Below are 8,227 nucleotides of genomic sequence, written 5' to 3' on the forward strand. Positions count from 1 at the left end.
CCTTTTTCCTCCGATGTACGTGTCCTTCTTGTTCTTATCTTCGCATGTGGTGCTTGCTGCCGGAGGCTGTCCCAGTGGTCATGGGGATGAAGATAAGCTATCTTCCTTCTGACTTTTGTTTTAGTTTCGGCCTATCTACTTGACACATCCTGGCAAGCTACCTTCCCCCCTTGAAACTTTATCTAGTTTCAAGGTATCTTCTTGACACATCCTGGCAAGCTACCTTCCCCCCTTGAACCTTCACCTAGTTTCAAGATATCTACTCGTCCTTGTTTGAATATCACATGCCTGAGGTTACAATATCTGCGTACGCAAATATTGGGTGGTTACAGTGGGTTTTCTTTTAAACAATATTCTAAAGTTTACAAAAGTGTTCTGAATTCTACTATATAGTTCTTATGGCACTTAACTCATGAAAAAAAAAGGATTATTCCATTATTTCTTCTTCCATTTTTTTTTTATATCAAGTGCAATGGTTATAGGCAAGTTAATATTGGTTACAGATGGATTATATTTAGATATCGTCCTACATTCTACACCGTGATAGCTCTAAATATACAAAATAAAATGTTTATTCTACTGTCTTTTCCTCATATCGAGCGCAATGGCTACAAGGGTTTCTAAGCTGTTGGCACGAATCATAACTATATTTCTTACAAGTATGTCATGGGTTCAGCCGTGGCAGTCATTTTTCTCCTTCTTGTAGCTGGTGCAGTGCTGTGTTTTGACTTCTGGGCTGGGAACAGTTGCTTGATAGTGAGCATGTTTTGGGGGTGTTTATGTTCAAGGCCTTTGTTTTTGTTCAAGTGCCTTTTGTTCAAGGCACGTGTTCTGCCAGGGAGGAGGGGAGGCCAGAAGGGAGGAGAGACAGGACACCTGACCCAGGCTAGCCGATGAGGTATTCCATACCATAGCACGTGATGCCCAGGATGCATACCGGGAGAGAGAGAGAGCAGGAGGGGGAGAGTTCTGGAGGAAAATGGAGGAGGGAGCGTGCGGTGCTTGGCCGGGCAGGGTGGAGTGAGTTATGGATCGGTGGCTGGTGGGGTGTTGTATTCTTTTCGCTTTTTATTGGCTGTATCATTATTATTGTGTTATGCCTTAGCTATTAAACCGTTCTTATCTCAATCTGTGAGGGCTACATTCTTTGGATTTTCCTTCCTAACTCTCAGGGAGTTGGGGGACTTGGTTTAAACCACGACAAACACTCAGCCAGAGACTTGTGTCAGTAAAACACACAAATATTCAATAGATGGGATCAACAGAAACGTCTTGGTTTCATGCAAAATACTGAAAATGCCAGCTGTCATTAAAAAGAGTTAAAACAGAAACATTTCCAGTAATATTGAAATACACAAAAATATGCATGTAAATTTACAGATTAAAAGATCTATGGACTTATTTCATTTCTGTGGCTTAGAAAAAAGAAAACATTACATTTATAATCCCGGCTTTCCCTTGAACTTTGAGGGGCTTTTCAGCATTGCCATGTAACCTCTGTATTTCACCTCAAGAGAAACAGCTGCTTATGCGTGTAGCTGCCACAAGGAAGTCCTCAGGCCACTAGTCAGGAATGGGCCACAGTGTTTGCAGACAGCTACTAGTGACGTGCAGCTTTTACAAAAAGCACAGAAACAGCTGTACAAATTCACATTACTAACTATAGGCAGACAGATCTCGAACATGGCACCAACTTCAATTGTGCACATCTGGAACCACCATGAACTAAAGATGATCGGGCACTATCTGCACAACACAAAGTCACACAGGACATATTCTAGCATATGCAGCAGGAAATACCATGCATTACTAGGCATAAATCCCAACATTCACATCAGAACTGGGCAAATTGATGGCGTGACTCAGTTTTCACTATGATGAAACAGTACATTTGAATTACAATCTGTACTATGTTTTACTGGGAGACAGATGAAGTTAATGTTTGGAAAATTAATACAAGGCTACATTGTTCAGAATTCAGTGCAGCGTGTAGAAAAAAAGGGTGAGATTGGGTTTTAACGTACTGCTTCTGATGTTCTGCTCACTGGCTCAGTTCGACTTCTAGGAGGAGGCAGAAAGGTGATCAGAACTTAAAATAAAGCACTTGTACCCAACAGAAAGCACCGAAAATCAATTATAAAACCCGAACATCAAAACATTACGTTCTGATAGTCTACTGAATATGGACATTTATTTGTATACACAAACTGTTATCTCTTGGTCATTCAGCACAACTAAGAAAACCTCCAAAATCCCATTTCTACTTTGTCGTAAGTCAGACTTACAGATACAGAACACAACTGTGCAATAGAAAGCCCTCAGATATTTTCTCTGCCACCTAAGTATCAAATATATCAAGTCTGTACTACAGTTTCGTGTTCTTAAATAATCAACCCTCAAACTATTAAGGTAACTTCAGGCAATCTGTACATCCCTAGTATTACAAACAGGTGTCACATACAGTACTTTAGTTTCTATGGCAGAACAGTGATAGTCCCAACACCTCAAAGGCCAAGTTTACTTCAGTGAAAAAAAAAAAGTCAGTCATCTGACAAAGAAATAACAAAACTGTCAGCATCTTAGTCTTTAGAACAGTGTTTCCTTGTGGAAGCCCCAGTACTGTGTTCAGGTATCTACCATACTTAGCCGTGAAAGTGCCAAAATATTAGCCATGTTACATACACTGTACTGACTAAAACTAGTAGTAGAAATGTCACCTGAAAGAAGCTGCTCCTGGGATTTTGCGTGACTGAGGAGCCCTGGGACAAAAAAAAAAAAAAGTCTTAATTGCCAGAATTTGTTTTACGATAATGCTGCAGTATTTTAAGAAATACTTATTCCATCTGAAAACTTACTGCGATTCCACATACTCACTGACCAAACATTAAGCACTCTACCCCCTGTTTCTGCAATGTTTCCAGCTGCAGGAATAGAAAGCTGATTATTGATAAATTTTCGATGCTAGAAGATCAGTGCCATTCTTTCCTTAGCCCCACATACAGGTAAAACAGCATCAGGAGGATAGCCACCAACTTTTGGTAATGTGCTAAGTTGCTTACTGAGTTTCAGGTTTGAAAAGGATTAACTATTCTTTCACTGCACTTGCACAAGAGGCAATACACTTTATGACACTGTTCTTTTCCTCTTGCCCAAAACAGACACTGAATTTAGGAAACTAATAGGAATCACTTTTGAATGGAACTTCTTGTTTGCATGGTTTGCCAGCTGGCAAGCATCATAGCCAGTATGCAAGCCCCACGCATTTGGGGCATAAGAATACCTGACATATCCTGTCCCTCTCCCCCAAATGCAAGAAAAAGTCAAACACTAAGAATCAGACTCTTCTGAGACAGGAGCAAATTTTAAGTTTACACTACACTGCAGAACTGTCTTCGCTATAAAAGCCATAAAAGCAAACACATATAACAAGGAATCTCTTCATGCAGACAAAACAGGATCTACAACTTGGCTCTCAGAAAAATTAACCCCAAGAACCAACTCCATGGAATCATTTTAAAAGTTTCCATTGTTGCAGTTTGAACCCCATATCCCAGCAGGCCTAAAAACGTAAGTCTGCTTCGGGACCGATACATGAAAATCCACCCAGTGACTACAAAAATTAACAGAAGCTTTAGCAAGAAAGATACAATCTGAATGCCTCATATGCGCTGAAACAGTTCACACACTGAAACCAACAGCAAAGAATGCAATGCTGTGTGGACACTTACATAACGTGTTTTGCTGGTAGCTTTAACCCCTCCAACAGGAATTCTTTTAACGATTACCAATGAGTTTTTAGGAATCAGGGCACCTTACATGAAGTAAGGCAGGGATTTCCACTAAATCTATTTGGTGACAAACTTCCTGACTCCCAGACAAAGGTAGAAGACTGTGAACTAAAAGGACCTGAGTTGTCATACTCCCTCTCTTGTTCTGCTTTCTGACGATGTATGTCTCTTCTCACTGTTGTGTGACCTTATGAACTCAACTTAGGCCTTGAACAGTGAACAGTACAGTGTGACCCTGATGATTAAAAGAAAAGGAGGGACTGTCAGGAAAATCTCTTTCCCTAACTATTGTAGCAATTGGTCTTTAGAGTATGAAGCTGTACGAACTTTCTTCAGGTCTATACAGTTGACACTGTAAACTGCATAGCTGTGGTTCAGTCAGCACAACTAAAGAACACCAGCTCACTGCAAGGGGAAGAACAGCCCCAGCTCTGAAGAAGAAAGGATACCTCTGCACTACCCAGAACAGAGCAGCAGCCCAGCCCCTCCCACATCCCACTGAAACTCTCCCCTCACCTTGCAGCAGAGATAAGGTATGGCAGCAAGACCAGTTGCAGGGATATCTTGCTCAAGAAAGAAGCAGATGGATAACAACGCCACACAATTAGAGCTGCTTTGCAAAACAGCAGTATATGTGTGTGTTGAGTAGGCGTTGGTCAAACCACTGAAGACTTGAAAGGTGTAAGAATCATGTGTAAGAATCACAGCCTGTTTAGTCTAGAGAAGAGGAGACTGAGAAGGGATTGTCATTAATGCACAGAAATATCTGAAAGACAGGTGCCAAGAGGATGGTGCCAGACTCTTTTCAGTGCTACCCAGTGACAGGACGAGGAGCAATGCCCATGAACTAAAGCACAAGTTTCATCTCAACATGAGGAAGAACTTCTTTACACTGAGGGTGTCAGAACACAGAAACAGGCTGCACAGGGGCGCTGAGGAGTCCCCCTCTGTGGAGACATTCCAAAACCACCCAGACACATTCCTGTGTAACTTGCTCTGGGTGGCCCTGCCTTGGCAAGGGGTTCAACTGGAAAATCTCCAGACTTCACTTCCAACCCTAACAACTCCATGATTCTGTAAAACCACATTCAGGATGCCCCAGTTTCACTGGTACAACTCATGGCCATGAACAGAGGATTACTCTCAAATTTCTCTATTTTGTGTCCTAGCCTCTCTCCTTGAATAGCACATGCCAGCTCAAGAATTTTTAGACTCTTACTCCTCTCCCCATTCTGAAGGCGTCCTCCAAGGCATTGCCCCTGTCAAGGTCCACAAAAGCCTTCTGTTCATGGGGGGAAACTTTACCTCCATCATCACACTGTCCTCTCAGGAAATGATCACTAAGGAAGGACTCTCACTGAAAACATAACTTGAATAGGACTGCTGTGGGATGTGGGTCAGGTTGGCTATGGGGACTGGGCAAGCCATTCTGTGGTGAACTGGAGACAGCAGGGGGAAGTCGAGGGTAGCCAGTTACCAGTGCTGGGGCTCAGCAGGCTGCAGGACACACACACAAATTCCCAGCTGCTCACCAGTGCTGCTGATAGACATCAGGGTTTCTTGAGTTGCCACTGCTGGTCAGAAGGCTACATGCAGCCAAACATCTGGCTGCGTGATGAGGCCTAAAGCAGAAAAACACAGTTAACAAAAGCATCCACGTGCACAAGGGAACCCTCTGGCTTCTCCCCAGAAAAATCAACTGCATCCTTAGATGCATGATTTAAGGAGACAGAGGCTTCAGCAACAAGCCCAAGAACTTCTGACCTGTGCACCTAGCCACCTATTTTCAGTGCATGTTGCAAATGCTCTAAGGCAGCTCACTACCCCGATCCAGGTTTTAGAAAACTGTGCAACTACAAACCTCCTCCACTTACACCCTGAGCCACAGAAAAGCCCACAGAGGGCAATGGGAATGTGTTAACACCCTGATTAAGACATTCACTGCTCACTGTGCTGCTCCAGGTAGTTGCACTGGCATGAAAGGGCACATTGTACTGTGGGACCGGAAGGCAAGGGGCAAAAGGTAACACCGAACTCCTTAAACAAGCAATGCCACCATGGTCTCTGCATCATGCAGTGTCTTTTCTGAGATCTCAAAGAAGCACCCATAGCTAATATGCCTCCTGGGACAGTGTGCAAAAAAAGCCTCTACCGGAGCATAAAACGGGATCCTTACTGGGCTCTCACTGAAAGTCCCCCACATCTCCAGGCTGGTGGGATATCACCAGCACATCCACACCTTTGATGTTTGGGGTCCCCTACAAAGATGGTTTTCATTCTGTCACATCCTCCGAGCTTTAGCCCATGGCAAGACCAGAGAACGTTCACGAAAGCACCAGCACGCAAGTACACATCCTCATCACAGACCACTTGCCCCATTACCAAAGCGAGTGATGCCGTCAGTATACTTGCAGCTCAGGGTCTCATGATCATCAGCACCAGCAAAGTCAGTTGGAATTGAAGACAGGAAGAAAACCAGATGCAATCAGTCCGATTTCGTTCAAGCTCAGGCACGTTCAATTTCACATTCACTGCAATTCACAGCAGGTCCCAGGCAACCCTCCAGATCCCAATGCCACCCCTGGGCAGGGGACAGAGAGGGAAAGATGAGGAAAGGGAGCAGGACACCAATTCTCCTAGAAAAGCAAAGGCAGCAGGACAGGTGAGAGAGAGGGAAAATGGGACAGGAAGGCAGGACAAAGGCAAAGACAGGCAAAAATAAGAGATGGGCCGCAGGACAGAACTGGAGGTAAGAAAGCCAGGGCTGGGCAGGAGGACAGAGAGATGGAAGGAAAAAACCACACTGTGCTGCGACTGAGAAATAGGAGCAACAGAGAGCAGGACAGGGTAGTGGTGGTGAGGAGCCCTAAGAGGAAGTATGACAGAAAAATGGGGAGACAGGGCAAAGACAGGGAGCAGGACAGAAACAGAGAGAAAATCAGAGGGATGGAGCAGGGCAGAGGTGGAGAAAGAAGGGAAAGAAGAGAAAGGCAGCAGAACTAAGGGAAAGAGAGAAAAGAGCAGGGACAGAATGCAAGACAAAGTAATGAAACAGAAAATCCTGATGGGCTTCAGGCTCAAGATGAAAGAATGAAAAAAATGGGGAGAGCAGGCCAGAATGACAGAGAGAGAAGCAAGAGAGAGCAAGGCAGCACTGGAGGACAAAACCAACTGCTGGGCATCAGGTCAAGAGTGGGAGAAAGAAAAATTCCAGAGCCAGAGGGAAAGAAGGCACAGCCAGCTGGACAGAGAGGCTGAGCAAGAAACGATGGGACAGGGAATGGGCCAGAGAAAGAAAGAAAGACAAGAAAAAGGGAAAGGACATGAGAAGAATAAAAGGGTAGGGATCTGCACAGAGATGGAGAAAGACACAGCAGGGAAAGAGGAAGAGGCAAACAGTGGGAGGGAGCAAGGCAGAGAGAAGTAAGGACTACGGGATTGACAGAGATCATCAAAAGACGTGGTGGGTAGAGAAAAAACGAGTGGGTAAAAAAAAATAGGGGCAGGGAGAGCTTCTAGCAACACCAAGCTGTGTGGTTCAGTCGATACGCTGGAGAGAAGGAATGCCATCCAGAGGGACCCTGACACTCCTGAGAGGTGGCCAATGCCAACCTCATGAAGTCCAACCAAGCCAAATGCAAGCTCCTGCACCTGCGTCAGAGCAATCACAAATATTGATTTGGCATCACAGATCAATAATGTGAGAAGGACCCCAGGGATCAACATCCTTGCCAGCGGCTGGGGCACTGACATGACCCAGGAGCTCCAGGTCTGTTGTTCCACTTTCATGCCTGATTAAACATAATAAAATAAATAAAATCAATCCTTTTCCCTGTCTCGATTCAGGCAAGGGAACACCTCTGTTGGAGGAATGCAAGGGAATGGAAGCAAATAAAGTGTAAAATAGAACAACAACCCAGAGTTTCTGCAGCTTCTCAGGAACCCACGGCATTGGGAGGGGGTTCCTCTCCCAAGTGGCATTCGGTCTTGGGATTCTTGAATCCATGTCCGTTAATTTTCCAGATTTCTCCTTCTGAACAAAAGTTGTACAGCTCAAGACGGCTGCTACTGCAGAAGCTTCAAAGGGACCACAGCCAGGGCACAGCCAGGGACATGGAGATCCATATGGAGAGGAGGCTCCAGCAAAACTCCCTCCTGGGGTCTCCAGCTCCAGACCATGGGCTCTACAGCCAGCAGGAAGTTTGGCCTCTGAGACACTTATATGGAAACAAAGCAGAGAATTCAAATGAACATGAAAATGAAGTGGGGCTTTTCCCCACCTTGTGGTGCCTATTATTCATGAGTCCCAGGACAGCCAGGCTGGGCTGGTAACTCCAACACCAGGAGCTCCATTTCCAATTATAAGCTAATTGTCCTTTTACTCATTAACTCTGCTAGGGCTTGTTCAGTTTCCTTGGTATTTGGCTGCCCCTAAATCT

This window comes from Melopsittacus undulatus, chromosome 10, assembly GCF_012275295.1.
Source record: "Melopsittacus undulatus isolate bMelUnd1 chromosome 10, bMelUnd1.mat.Z, whole genome shotgun sequence".
Taxonomy (NCBI): Eukaryota; Metazoa; Chordata; class Aves; order Psittaciformes; family Psittaculidae; genus Melopsittacus; species Melopsittacus undulatus.